Source organism: Xenopus laevis, chromosome 3L (genome assembly GCF_017654675.1).
Source record: "Xenopus laevis strain J_2021 chromosome 3L, Xenopus_laevis_v10.1, whole genome shotgun sequence".
NCBI lineage: Eukaryota > Metazoa > Chordata > Amphibia > Anura > Pipidae > Xenopus > Xenopus laevis.
The window spans coordinates 107,179,664-107,194,998 of record NC_054375.1 but is presented as its reverse complement, the minus strand read 5'-3'; the positions used below and the strand labels follow the sequence as shown (position 1 = coordinate 107,194,998).

Here is a 15,335-nt window from a genome sequence, read left to right as displayed (position 1 = left end):
GGGCGATCCGCCAATGAGGCGAGCTGAGGCGCTCGCCTCAGGCGGCATCGCCAGCTAGGTTTCCAGGGGCAGCAAAAAGCCGCTCCTGGTGCCTTTAAGAGCTGAATTTCCGGTTTTTGAACCGGAAATTCGGCTTTACTAGGGCGAGAGAGCGCAATTGCGCTCTCCGCACTAGCGTTGCTGCCTCCCCCCCGGAAATCGAATCGGGCTGGGGGGGCGGCATTACTGGAGCCGCCTCAGGCGGCAATGCATACAGAAACGGCGCTGGCAGGGCAACACTACATGATATTTTCATTACTTTAAAACACTTTACATTTTAGATGTTACTGTTCCTTTAAAGTATTTCTCTGTATTTCACTTGCTACAAACAGGAAGATGGTAACTGAATAACCACTTAAAAGGATTCTTCTAGAAGGCAGCCCCATTGACTAGTGATAAAGTTGTCTGAGGGGAGAATTCGCTCATCTGGAGTGTATATTTCTTCAAAGGTGAAGCAACCAATCAGGATTGTTTTTCATTTTATCACAGATTGTATCAGCTTTTATCATCCACTCATAACAGTGCTCTGTGGGTTACCCCCTGACCCTTTTAAACCTGGAGACATACTTAGTTACCTAGTTAAATCGGGTTGAAGAAAGACAAAGTCCATCAAGTTCAACCCCTCCAATTGAAAACCCAGCATCCACACACACACCACTCCATACCTTTACATAAATGCTATATATCCATACCTATACTAACTATAGAGTTTAGTATCACAATAACCTTTGATATTCTGTCTGTCTAAAAAATCATCCAAGCCATTCTTAAAGGCCCTTAAACAGGGGAGATTGTTTATTTGAAGCATGTTTGAGATGGGGTTCATCTAAGTGCATGTGCTAACTGATATTTTGCCTAGCTGTACCCATGAACATTCAGACCTGCCTTATTTTTAATGCTGCATTGTGCATTTGTAATACGTCTGAAACAATTTCAAGATATTTTTGCCTATTATTGGACCCACAGAAATACATTAACTTGCTTTCAGAGCCGGGCCAACCCAGCCAGGCGCCCTAGGCAACCTGTCTGGGCGCGGCTCCGGCTGAGTGCGCATGCACGGAACTGCGCTCAGACGCACATGCGCGAAACTGCGCTCGGACGCGCATATGCACATGCGCAGAAGCGCTATCACAAGAAATTACCAGTGGCAGTCGGCGAAAGACAGGACCGGACAATGGGGTAGGCGTCAGAGCAGGTACATGCCTGGCATCCCCCCAGCTTTGCGGCCTAGGCACGTGCCTACTCTGCCTACCCCTAGTTCTGGCCCTGCTTGCTTTAAATACAGCCCAAATAACCTCAATATAGGCTTTTACATTTTTTACCTTACAATTTACATTTTAATAGATGATGACTTGTGTGTCATCTTGTAGAGGGACAGAGTCAGCAGCTTTTATGGGCTGTTTATGGCCAACTTAAGTCTACATCAAGCATTGGTAATCAGCTATTAAACAGATGCTTGATGTAGACTGTATTGCGTTTTTCTTCAGCACATACCGATATTAATTCTAATTAGAGATGCTGAAAGTTAACAGGCTTTATTTATGATAGGCAGGGCATGGTGCACACCACTATCCTTTGCACTTCACACCCTTCCTTGTGCTTATTATAGTCCTGGAGCACAAAGACTTCCATGTTTCTCATGCATATAGTGATTCCTGGTTTGGCTGCACTGCATTCCTGTGGGGTGGACTGGAGGTAGCATTTAGTCCTCTTAGAGGACATTCATATGCACAACTTAGGAGCACCAATGGGCAAATGGAGCCCTGTATTTACTGCATGAATATGGCAATTTTTTATTCAGTGTTTCAGAGCACGTCAGTAGGTTATGCTAAATGCTTTTCATTGACAACATTGACAAAGCTTGTTTATAGCTATTTGGGGTATTTTTATTGTAGCACCCTACTATGTGTGCAGACTGTGTGGACATTATATTGTGGGGCAATTATTAGTATAACTGGACAATGTATTACACAACTGCTCCCTAAATTACCCTGCCACTATCTTTTGCTCCTAGAGCAACTGTTACATAAACTTCTGGCACTAAATAAACTTTCCCTAACTTGGGCCTGTTATTGTTCAGACCTTCTCCTGTACCAGGGGCCTGTAACAACGTCCAAGAGAGGTGAAGTCCCAGGAAAAACCTTGAGTACATGGGGCTATATACTTTTATAGTTTCACATACTACCCCCTAGTAGGCAAACCATAACCTAGAGTAAATCCCAGTGGACCCAGGAAGGGAGACATAGCTGCCTGGGTATACTAAAGGACCACTTTGTTTTCCAAATACAAAGTGGGAACTGCCAGAGTTACTATACCTAAATTTCATAGTCCCGACATAATAATCAGTATTTTCTTCAATATCCCATCCATCACTGCCTTGTTTAGCTATATCCATTAGGAACTATGGTTTGTCTACTCTACATCCATCTAACTCCAGCCTTAGATCAAAGTTGACTTTGATATTAAAGAAGAACTAAACACAAAAAGGGAATATAAATAGAAATTGTGTATTTTATACTAAAGTACTGTTGTAGCCTTGAGGCTCAGAAGCCATGTTCTCAGTGTTCTCTGGACTCCCTTTAGGTAAATGGCAAATGGGGCCTTTTGTCCAGAAGCAGACAAAATACCCCTGTCGACCTGTCACTTTTCATAATGTTATTTAATGCAGATGACACACATAGGGGCCGATTCACTAAATTCGAGTGAAGGATTCGAAGTAAAAAAACTTCGAATTTCGAAGTATTTTTTGGGCTACTTCGACCATCGAATGGGCTACTTCGACCTTCGACCATGACTACGACTTCGAATCGAAGGATTCGAACTAAAAATCGTTCGACTATTCGACCATTCGATAGTTGAAGTACTTTCCTAAGTTTTTTTGATCGAAGGATATTCCTTCGATCGCTGGATTAAAATCCTTCGAATCGTTCGATTCGAAGGATTTTATCGTTCGATCGAAGGAATAATCCTTCGATCGTATGATCGCAGAATTTGCACTAAATCCTTCAACTTCGATATTCGAAGTCGAAGGATTTCAATTCCTAGTCGAATAACGAGGGTTAATTAACCCTCGATATTTGACCCTTAAAGAATCAGCCCCTTAGTGTGGTGACAGGTGAACCTCTGCATTTAATGCTTATATAGTGACCTGTCATCATTGTATGTGCACCAAACAGGATGATTTTAATTGATTAAATGAGTTGTTCACCTTCCAAACACTTTTTTCAGTTCAATTGTTTTCAGATTGTTCCCCAGAAATAAAGCTTTTTCAGTTGCTTTCCATTTTTTAAAATTTTTTGCCATTTTTTCAAAATCTAAGTTTAAAGTTTAATGTTCCTGTCTCTGGTGTTTGAGTCTGGCAGCTCAGTAATACAGGTGCAGAGGCTAAACTAAACGGTTACGATTTTGAAACATTTAGTTGATACATTTTTCAGCAGCATCTCTGGAGTTTTAGCACCTATTGTATCAATTCTAACAACTGTCTTCAATATTAATAAAATGCTCATGCATAGAAAATGAAAGTAATTGGAAAAAGTCTTTATTTCTGGTGAACTATCTGAAACCAACTGAACTGAAAAAAGTGTTGGAAGGTGAACAACCCCTCTAATATTATAAGTGGTGACAGGTGAACAGGTGCACTTTGAACACTGCTGCTTTCCACTGCAAGGCAGTGCATAATGGCATGTGCCATTAGCCAAAAAACAAAGTCCAATAACTAAAACAGGAGACTTGGAAACAGCAGGATTATAGTGCAACATGTGTACAATATTTCACAATACATGTTTTGGGGCTTCACATGCCCTTTAACATTCAAACAGTATTGTGCATCATTTTAAGCCAACATCCCTTTATAGTCCATGTAAAATTAGTCCATATTTAAATGTCCGTTTGACTGTTACACTTTGGGGCACATTTACAAAGCTCGAGTGAAGGATTCGAATTAAAAAAACTTCGAATTTCGAAGTGTTTTTTGGGCTACTTCGACCTTCGACTACTACTTCGACTTCGAATCGAATGATTCGAACTAAAAATCGTTCGACTATTCGACTATTCGATAGTCGAAGTACTATCTCTTTAAGAAAAACTTCGACCCCCTACTTCGGCAGCTAAAAGCTACCGAAGTCAATGTTAGCCTATGGGGAAGGTCCCCATAGGCTTGCCTGAGATTTTTTGATCGAAGGATATTCCTTCGATCGTTGTATTAAAATCCTTCGAATCGTTCGATTTCGAAGGATTTAATCGTTCGATCGAACGAATAATCCTTCGATCGTTCGATTGCAGGATTTGCGCTAAATCGTTCGACTTCAATATTCGAAGTCGAACGATTTTAGTTCCTAGTCGAATATCGAGGGTTAATTAACCCTCGATATTCGACCCTTCATACATCTGCCCCTAAATGTTGTGGAAAAAAAACTAAGCTTAGGGTAATGGCAAATCATTATGTGAAAGTGTTTTAACATCTGTAAACAAAACTAATGCTACAGGGTTGATTTTCTATTCTTATGCAGAATGCAGTGGTTTATGTCCATGCTGTCATGTATTGTGAATCTGAATTAATTTGTTTTCAGCATTATAAATGTTATATTGTATATATAGTGTATATTATGAGTTGGTCTCAAAGCTAATGTAAATGATAGCCTACAAAATATGTGCTGTAAATCATAAAGACACTGTGGCATTTTTGCAGACTCACTGCTAAAGGGTTGTGGTAGCCTTGAACTGGTAAAGAATGTTAAAGGAGACATATTGTGTGAAAAACAAGAATATGCCAGTACATTATACTTTAAATATAGAAGGAAAGTGCTTAAAAAAGTAGTGTTTGGGGTTGATTTATAGAGAATTTCTGCAAATATCTTCTAGTCCCACCCATCTGTTCCACTTCCTGCTGCCTCCTTTCCCAGGCTGTGCAAGGGACGCTGCACTATAGGATAGGAACCAAACAGCAGCAAAGCTGACTAGGGAACAGAAACCTGTCTTTTCTTGTGAGACTACCATGGGCCAAGGGCCATGATTGGCTGCCCCCTAGTGTGCATCATTCAGGTACTGTTAGAACACACCTACCCCTTATTTGAAACACGGACAAGGATCATAGCAGATGTATAGGGAGCTCCAATAAAGGGGCCATTTTTGAAGATAATATTTTTTAAGTAAAATCAGCACCAAATATTATTAATTTTGCCAATAATATTAAGGGGGTTGTCACTTATCCTATATGTCTCCTTTAAAAATTTAATTTTCTTTGGTTAGGTTTAGTTCTACTTTAAGTAGGGCAGGTGTTGTTCAAGATTCTTCTGCTTACCCCTAGCCCGGATTCACTCCCCTCTGCAGTTCTCACCTACCCCTTCTGTCACTCGCTCCTTTGTCACTCCCTCCCTCCTCTGTCCATCCCTCCCTCCTTTGTTTGTCCCTTCCTCCCCTGTCCGTCCCTTTTGCGTACTTCCCTCCCCTATATAAAAGATATAGGAAGGCCATTGTGTTCCACTTGATGATTACCACTGTGTGCTATCAGCACCTTTAAGCATAGTAGGGAGTGGCTGCCAGTGGTACTAGCCAAAGTGGTGTTCTCTGAGAATGTATTCTAGCAGAAAAATTGGTGAATGTGTGTTCTGCCCTGGATATTTAATAATATTCATGTTTATTTTCAAATGGCATAAAGCACAAAATGCTGCTTTTAAAATGTCATTATAGTCAAAATCCTGATCCACACAAAGACATTCTAATCACTCGGAAAAGATGATAGCAGGATTGTAGGGTCCAAAGATGAAGTCTTTTATTCCCTTAAAATACTGTGGAATGTATTATACATTTTTGCCAGCTTGTTCACAGGAAGGGCGAAGCCAACAACCAAGGCAATTACACTGGAATTCATGATGCTGCTCATGTATTTATATTAGAAGCACAAATAACCTGTAATTAATGTAGTAAACGTGAAGCAACAAATGAAGGTGTGTTAGTGTTTTGCTTGTAAATTGTGTGTCAAGATAGCCAAGTATTGATTCTACATTACATTTTATTGTTATTAAGCAAGAAATATAGTAACGTGGTTGTGATATTTCTGACTGAAAGCATAAAAGCAACAAACCATATTAGTAAAACCAACTTCCATTTTCAAATTATAGTCCAGATGTGCAGATATAATCGTAGGAAATTAAGTTTCAATTCTTGTACCACAGCAATCGTTCATTTAGTTGATCAAACAGGTTACGAAAAATTTCTGTTTGGTAACAATAAAATCTTTGCATGCATTGTATTGGATGATATCCATGGGTGATTGTCACTACTATTTCCAGGACATAACATACGTATGGTTGCTGTCTGTCAATTAATGGCCAGAACATCTTCTGATTTGTTATTTTTCCTACTTAATCCTACAATTTAAATCTGAATGGTTAGTTTTAGATCATTGCATTGAAACGAACAATCAATATCCGAACGTCCCTTGTACAAAGAATACAATCTGAATGATTATGGTCAGCTTTAGATGTACAGGAAATCAGCAAAAACCACACAGTCTTTCTTATATACAGGTATGCAACCTTTTATCCAGAATGCTTGGGACCTGGGGTTTTCCAGATAACGGATCTTTCTGTAATTTGGATCTTCATACCTTAAGTCTAATAAAAATCATCTCAGCATAAAATAAACCCAATATGCTGTTTTTTTCTTCCAATAAGGATTAATTATATCTTAGTTGGGATCATGTACAAGCTACTGTATTATTATGACACACCAATATGGATTCAAATTCGCATCTGTTATTGCAAATGCATACAAATACTAATCAAGACAGATAATTTACCCTTCTCAGTAAAATTACAATCTAAAATTGAAAATTAATACTGTAGGAGAGGGCCTGAACATTAAGATAAGAAATACTAAATAAGAATTACATTAAAGGGATAGTTCAACTTTTAGTTAACTTTTAGTATGTTATAGAATGGCTAATTCTAAGCAACTTTTCAATTGGCCTTCATTTTTCTCCTTCCAACTTTCAAATGGTGGTCACTGACCACATCTAAAAAACAAATGCTCTGTAAAGCTACTAATTTATTTATTGCTACTTTTTAATTCTCATATTTTTATTCAGGCCCTCTTCTATTCATATTCCAGTCTCTTATTTAAATCAGTGCAAGGTTGCTAGGGTAATTTGGACCCCAGAAACCCGTTATCCAGAAAGCTCTGAATTACAAAGTAACCCTTTCATTCACCCTTTTTATTGCGAATATCTGTGCATAAGAGACATTTCACATTTATGATGAGAAAATGACCAAACAAATATTAAGCAAAATTCTTTTTGACACTCTTATTTTACCTTACAGGTATGGGATCTGTTACCTGGAAACCCATTATCCAGAAAGCTCAAATTACGGAAATAATTTCCTTTTTTTTGTAATAATAAAACAGTACCTTGCACTTGATACAAACTAATATATAAGGAATCCTTATTGGAAGCAAAACCAGCCTATTGGGTTTATTTCATGTTATTGATTTTCTAGTAGACTTAAGGTATGAAAATCCAAATGGAAAGATCCATTATCAGGAAAACCCCAGGTCCTGATCATTCTGGATAAAATGTCCTATACCTGTACAAGAATCACAGAAACACATGTCTGTGCTATAACTCTGTATGTCCTTTTTATGAAAGTACACCATTGTGGTATTCTATATTCATACATGTATATTCATACACTAACACACACACTTACCATCATCCAAAGAGCAGTGCCTGTTCTCCCTCTGATTCCAGTGTACTGTCCTATCCCCTTAGCTTTCCTGTTCAATAGAAAGGAGTTCTTCCTCTAAGAGTGATGAGTCCAAACCATAGCAAGATTAACTTGCCACTAAGCTGAACTATGCCAAATCTAGCAATTTACTATGTTAAACTGCATGAATCATACATATCTAATTACTTCCTTTTAGGTCCTATTAAAATCTATCCTGCATACATTTCCTCACTGCTCCACAGGTGTGATATAATTATAGGTAGCATTTATTTTTGTTGGTCACAAGTCTTACTAACATCTCAGAATGAACCTCCTTTGTTCTTTCTAGAGGGGAAAGTTATATCTTGCTGGGCTCAAAATCCCAGGTGACCCTGCTTCACAAGATAACTCCACAGAGGCTGTTGGCAAATTGGATTTCATTGTACTCTAAAAGGAAAGTCACACCAGATACAAAACAGATTTTCTCTAATGAGGCAGTTGTACTGGCAAAGACAGCATTTAGCAGTATGGACCCCATAACTGAATACTACTCTGCTCACGGGGAAAAGTTGAATCTTTGTATTTTTACAACTGCATTCTTAATCACCATCTAAACCCCATTACCAATTTGAAAAGGTGGCTGGTCAGTTTGGTCATATTTGATTACTGGTAATCCATCACACTGTCTGAACATGTGGACTGGGAATTATATTTGATTATTGTGAATATCCAACAATACCTACATTTGAAAAGTGTGTGAAGTTGTCAATAGGTAACAAGTGGTAAAGACAGCACCCCCTCCCACCTCATATAATCCAAACACCAGAATGACCGAATCAGTTAATTTAGGTCAGTGCTGTCCATCTTCTTCTATGCAGTTGGCCAGTTAGTTGACATACTTAGGGGCACATTTACTAAGGGTCGAATATCGAGGGTTAATAAACCCTCGAATTCGACCCTCAAAGTAAAATCCTATGAATTCGAATATCGAATTCGAAGGATTTACCACAAATCCTACGATTGAACGATCAAAGGAAAAATCGTTTGATCGAACGATGAAATCCTTCGAATCGAATGATTCGAAGGATTTTAATCGATGAAAGGATTTTTCTTCGATCAAAAAAACCTTAGAAAAGTGATGGGAAAAGTCCCCATAGGCTAATATTGTACCTCGGTAGGTTTAAACTGCCGAAGTATGAAGTCAAAGTGTTTTTTCAAAGAGACAGTACTTCGACTATCAAATGGTCGAATAGTCGAACGATTTTTAGTTTGAATCGAAGTCGTAGTCGAAGGTCGTAGTAGTCTATTCGATAGTCGAAGTACCCAAAAAATACTTCAAAATTCGAAGTTTTTGTACTTCGAATCCTTCACTCGAGCTTAGTAAATGTGCCCCTAAGTGTTCATGGGATATATTAAAATAATGACATATGAGCCCACAGGAAGTGGACTGTACTAAATACTTTGGAGGGCAAAATACATCCTATGGGCCTCAAGTCAGACAGCCCTGATTTGGGCCATCATTAGCAGAGTGGGAAAAGGTCCAAGTGCAAGTGTTATGCCTCTCACACTGATGTTGCTTGGGTTGGTTATTAAGCCATTCTCAGGGGATTTTATGGGAACCTTTGAGCATTAGGAGAATTGTTACAGAAAAAAACTAGGTAGGATGAAAAGGACATTGGGGTAGCAGTTCAAAAAAACATTTAGGGCCTAGGTAGTCTGTCTAATTCACTGATACACTGGTAGGATATGGTAAACAGCTTTATAAAGTAGCATACTATATTAAAAGAACAGTAAAACCAAAACCTTAAAGAGCTTTAAAGTAATAAAAATGTAATTTACTGTTGCCCTGCACTGGTAAAACTGGTCTGTTTGCTTCAGAAACACTGCTATAGTTCATATAAACAAGCTGCTGTGTAGCAATGGTGGAAATTGAAAAAAGGCTATATGGCACAGGTTAAATAGTGGATAACAGATAACATTATGTTCTACAGAGCTTATCTGCTATATGCTATGTGACCTGAGCCTATTCTCCTTTGAATGGCTGCCCCCGTGCTACACAACAGCTTATTTATATAAACAATAGTAGTATTTCTGAAGCAAACACAGTGCAGGGCAACGCTGCATTATATTTGAATTACTTTAAAACAGTTTCATTTTTTGATGTTACTGTTCCTTTAAAGACTGAAGTGGGTTTAGAATACTGAGAAATTCACTTTTCTTTCTCTCCATAGTGTTCTCCATATTATGCTGTAAATTCATTTTCTGGCAGCTGACTGTCACTGGAAACTATTATCATATGAACTCAGGTACAGTATGTCCTAATAAAGACCTTGTAGCAACCCATGAAAATTCCTAACTTTCCAGTTCTACAACTTCTTATTTATATTTAGAACAGGTTCACAGAATACATGTATATGTATATATTTATATTGTCTTACGTAGGTGCCCTGTTAGCTTGACAGATTGTGCTGACAATCTGGATTGTCTGAATCTAGTTTCTTTGAATTCATGCTGAATTTGTGACTAATGTACTTACATTTTCTTTTTATCTTTTAAGGTTGTCTTAGCCAGAAACAAATACATCCTAACTGTAAAAAATTCTGGGAGTGAAACATAATCATTCTAATTTGCTAAATATGGCAAGTTATATGACACAAATTCCTCAGCCTACATGCCATACATTTATTATTATTATTGCTACTACTAATAATAATTATATTTCACGCAGAGCTTTACAGAGTAAAGGGGTAAAAATACAATACATGATCTTTAACATACACAGAAAAACATTACTCCAAAAAGGGTTCACAGTTGCAGTTAGATATTGTCAGGAGCAAGAGTTTGCATTCTAACTGGAGAATGTAATAAAAGTCACAAAGAGCAAAACAGTTTGCACAAATAAAAATAAAAATTTGCATTTCACATGTAATACTCTTCCTTAAGTTGTTATTGCATTGCGAATTTTCATTGTGCATTGCCCACTTTTAAGAAGTGCTTGAAGGTGTCGTAATCTTTTGGAGCAAACATAAAAACTTTTTCATTAAGAAGTTTTATTATATTCACTGCGCACTGGTGCTAACTAAAAAATTCTCAAACCTTCTTCCACTGTCGAGGAGGTCGCTAAACAGTTTCCGGGTTGCAAAAGCTATATTTTTATATTTTTTTGTTACATTCCCCCATAAGAGATGTATATAAATCACTGTAATATGTTTTCAACTATGAATTGTTTATTATAGGACAGTGTAAACATAAATTGACCTTTGTACACTAAATAATAGTAGTATTAATACCTTGGGTATTAAAACGATTAGGTATTTTGTCTCATGGATATTGCCTTTCACAGAGCTAAGGAATCAAACTTCTGAATGGTCAGATTAGTTCAGTTTAGGCAGATTGCACAATATCTAACAAACTACATGATAGGTTTCTACATCAGTTGTCAGATGGCATTGGGTTAGAAATGTCATATTTTAACTTCTGAATTTACTTTTGCAGTCCAGAGGTTCAGCATCCTATTAAAATAATGACCCAGGCCTTCAAATTTGTCCACAGCAGCTCCCCATTCTTGGATCTTGCTAGGCCATCTTCCAAGTGTAAGTGATAATTCATATGCTTACTGCGTTATGGGATACTGTTGAAAAGCTAAGCTTGGGGGTGTTTGAAAAACATAAATATTTAAGCAGAAAGATAGGATACATCTGTCACAGCAGTTAATGCTGAAGGGCTGATTATTAATCAGTTCTGAACAAGAATGTCCAGGTTTTAATGTAAATCTTAGGGGCCCCTAACAACAATTTCCAAATGCTAACAAACCCCCAGAACAAACCCTACCTACAGGCAGGGGTCAGCTCAGGCAGCAGGATAGCAGAGACGAGGACAGACAATTGTCAAATACAGATTTTTAGTACAAGGAATAACTAGAATGCACCCACGAACCAGGAAGAACGTTTATGTTGGGCAAAGAACCTTAGGCAAGGTGTCCTTTAAATATTTGAATTTCATGCCACTGTTCAATGACAGCCCGGAAGTGACAGAACTCGGCGCAGGATCACACAGGAGGCTGCAAGGCATCCCTGCACGCGAGACGACAGGTATCCCCGCCACCTGGCAGGTAGTCTTATTACAATATGGCACACACAATGAGCATATGGTAGGCAGAGTATGGCACACACAATGAGCATAGGGTAGGCAGAGTATGGTACACACACATGGAGTATAGGGCAGACAGAGTATGGCACATACAGGGAGCATAGGGTAGGCAGAGTTTGGCACACACATGGTGCATAGGGCAAGCAGAGTATGGTACACACACACATGGAGTATAGGGCAGACAGAGTATGGCACACACAGGGAGCATAAGGCAGGCAGAGTATGACACACACAGTAGGTAGGGTAGGCAGAGGGTAGGAACCAATGCTGGGGTCTAGGTTATCTCTCCCCTTTGAAAGCTAATGGCGGGGGAGGACTAAGCCCTATGATGAAACCAATGCCCAGGTCGGGAGACCTTTTATTTCAGGTAATGCTCTTATGCCGGGAGGCTTTAGCATTAGCATTTGAAATTATGACCAGAGGTAAATAGTTAGGGACCGCCATATGGGTTTTACCTTGACGTGGTATGGTGGCTTATCAATCTTATGATCATAATTTTGTAACTAAAAAAACCCCTGTCTTTGTAAATACATGCATCTGCATAGATTACTGATATGACAGGGGACAAGGGAATGTGCATTGATCATTTTTTCTTCTTTTTTTCTTTGTCTGTAGTTAATTTGGCCAGGTCAGTAGCACTTCCATTGTAATTTAGTACATTTTTATTAAGCCTTTGAGTGCTCCCACAACCTTTCCTTTAGACAGAGTATGGCACACACAATGACCATAGGGAAGGCAAAATACAGCAGGAGACAGGTAAACTTATTAGGACCATTCTATGATAAACAGGTTATACTGTGCTACATACAGTGACACTGCTTGTGCCCCTTTGTATGAGGTGTGAACAATGTGGGCACAGTACAGTGGTTTAGGGGTGTGAACAATAGAGGTTTTATAGGTGTGAACAATGCAGGGGGGGTTACATGTGTAAATAATACAGGGGGTTACAGTCTGAATTTGAGGTATAAACAATGCAGGGGCCAGTCAATCTCAGCACTAATAACTTTTAAAGCTTACACAAGGTAAGCAGACACAGCAGGCAGACATATGGGGGGTCACAAGGGGGGATCGCCAGTTGGACGACACTGATGTAAGGTATAACATTGTTGAAGTTTAGTTCTCCTTTAAACTTGTTTCAAACAACCCAATCTGCCCTTGGCAGCTAAGCAGGTACTTGCTTTAATGAATCCACTGCTAAAAGCATCAAGCAACATTTGTAACGGCCAGGAGAGTAAAATACTGTCCAGGTGGCAACCCTAGTGATAGAACAGGTACCAAGCAGCTGTAGCCTCTGCTCACCAAAGCTTACAGTGGAGGAATGTGGGTGTTTCTTGCCCTTATTATATAATCCCCAGGATAGTCTGATTTGAATGAAATACAGAATAGCACCCACCATGGATAACTAATGGTACAAACATCAGGCTGAACAATACAGTATCTACCAAGTTTGTTAATGAGAGTATTGAGCTGTAACATTGTTTGACAGACTGCATCTGGCATTACACAATAGATGCCTTTAACTCAAAGGATTGCTGCTCTGGATTCATTTGGGCTTTATTCGGATGTCAGTACTCACTGTGTGGGATTGTGTGAGACCCATTGGAAATAAATGGACATGTGAGGGATTACAGGGGTATCACACAGGGGTATAGGAGATGAAGGAGGAATAGGTGCTTGATTAACATGGAGTTAGGTTCAAATGGAAAGTGAGGGGTAAATATAGAGAAGTTGATGGTCAGCGGTAAATAGCATTGTAGGAATCTGTAGTCGCATGATATAGATGTAATAGTTTAGAAACTTAAATATACCTAAGGGAAATTCAGGTTAGATATTGAGGGGTATGTGGAATACAAGATCCAATTAATAATACAACACAATGACCGGGTGGGATTGATTTCCATGGCAGACTTTTAAACATATCTCAAATCTATGATACTGTAGCAACTTTGCAACATAGTGAATTGTGGCTATAGACAAATGAAGAAATGGTAACACCATCACTGCGAGGGAATATTGTTACAATGTCTCTTGTTTTTATCAGTAATTTAGATAAAGTGTTTAGACTAGGATGTCATTAATTCTTGCAGTATGTGTATGTGGTACGAAGGCACTGTATGTTCTGTTGTATTTTATGTGTGATACCTTGACGGTAGTCGCTTAGTGGTGACAATGATGATATGTCATCGTTACTCAAGCTGTTTTCCCACCAGTTCGTGTATTTAGAGCATTTTTTACTGTGAATTAGGCACTTTGAGAAAGACCAGTGCCTTGTTTTTTATGTAAATTGCGCACAAGCTACCTTTAAAGGCATCCATCTTATTTATGTTTCATAGAAAATATGTTGTAATAGGCCCAGTTTATTAACTGTTGTAGGCAATATTGGCAAACTGCAATGCAGAGGAAATTGATTCCCCTGGCTAGAGACATACTGTAATGTAGACCATGCGCTGCTGTTCTACTGCATTCTGAAACTCTTTAAGAATATATCTGAGAATGTCCCACCCTGCCTGTTTTTGCACAAGTGGTTTATTTCTAAGCTTTTCCCTTCCTTCTCACATGACTCTATGTAAATTTCTCTTTGTGCATCTGCTGAGTCTGTGTATGTGATGCCACATCATATGGCAGCTGTTCCTGTATGTGCAGTGCACATCCTAACCATACAGCAACATGCAAGCTTGAGTAACCATCTTTAGGAACAAAAAAAGAAAGAAATTATAGTCGGATTATAGCATATGAAACACACTAAAGTGTCCATGATATAGCACCAACACCCAAATATCTTTTAAAGGCAATCTTTATTTTTTATAAACAAGCTAGTACTAAACAGTACCAACAAGGGGCTGTAAACATAAAAATAAACACCTCCCCCCATACCCCACTCCATACAGACTATCTGCACAGAGGTGCCCAAGCAATCACATCAAGTGCATATTATACACTCACCTCAGCCATTCTGTAGTTTAAATGGCTACATAAAACAGTGTGGCAGATCAAAGAGCCACCGTGTCCCAGGGCCACAAAGATAATGATGATGATATCTACACTGTGGGAATTATTTCATAACAAAATCACTCCACTGCATTAACCCATTTCAACCAATTATCAATCAGCTTTTTTCAGTGTATTAATTAAAGCAAGTGCCTGCTGCTTAGCTGCTGTGGGTTACTGCTCTGGGGATAGTAATAAATCAGGCTGGTTATGTAAAATGACAGCTGTTTTCAAGCATGTGCACTAAAATGAATCCTTTGTGTTATTTTTAATAAACCTCTATCTATCCAGTGCAGGGATGGACAACCTATAACGTTACAGAATCTGCTGAACTTTATCTTCCTTCATCTGACTGGTGAAAGCTGTTTGAGAGTTGTAGTGGTGTTAGAATTATAGTGCTGCAATTCCCAGAGTATTCTCATTCAGTTGTTGCTGCCTAAAAAATACAGTAAGTCC

At 38.7% G+C, this 15,335-nt stretch overlaps 1 long non-coding RNA gene across 1 annotated transcript in view; it reads left to right on the top strand.

Annotated features, from left to right (window-relative positions):
• The window catches only part of LOC121401552, a 69,037-nt gene that overhangs the window by 12,621 nt on the left and 41,081 nt on the right, over positions 1-15,335 (top strand). The window contains exon 2 of the long non-coding RNA XR_005966342.1: positions 9,974-10,048. This is a non-coding gene — a long non-coding RNA (uncharacterized LOC121401552). The remainder of the gene's footprint in view (positions 1-9,973; positions 10,049-15,335) is intronic.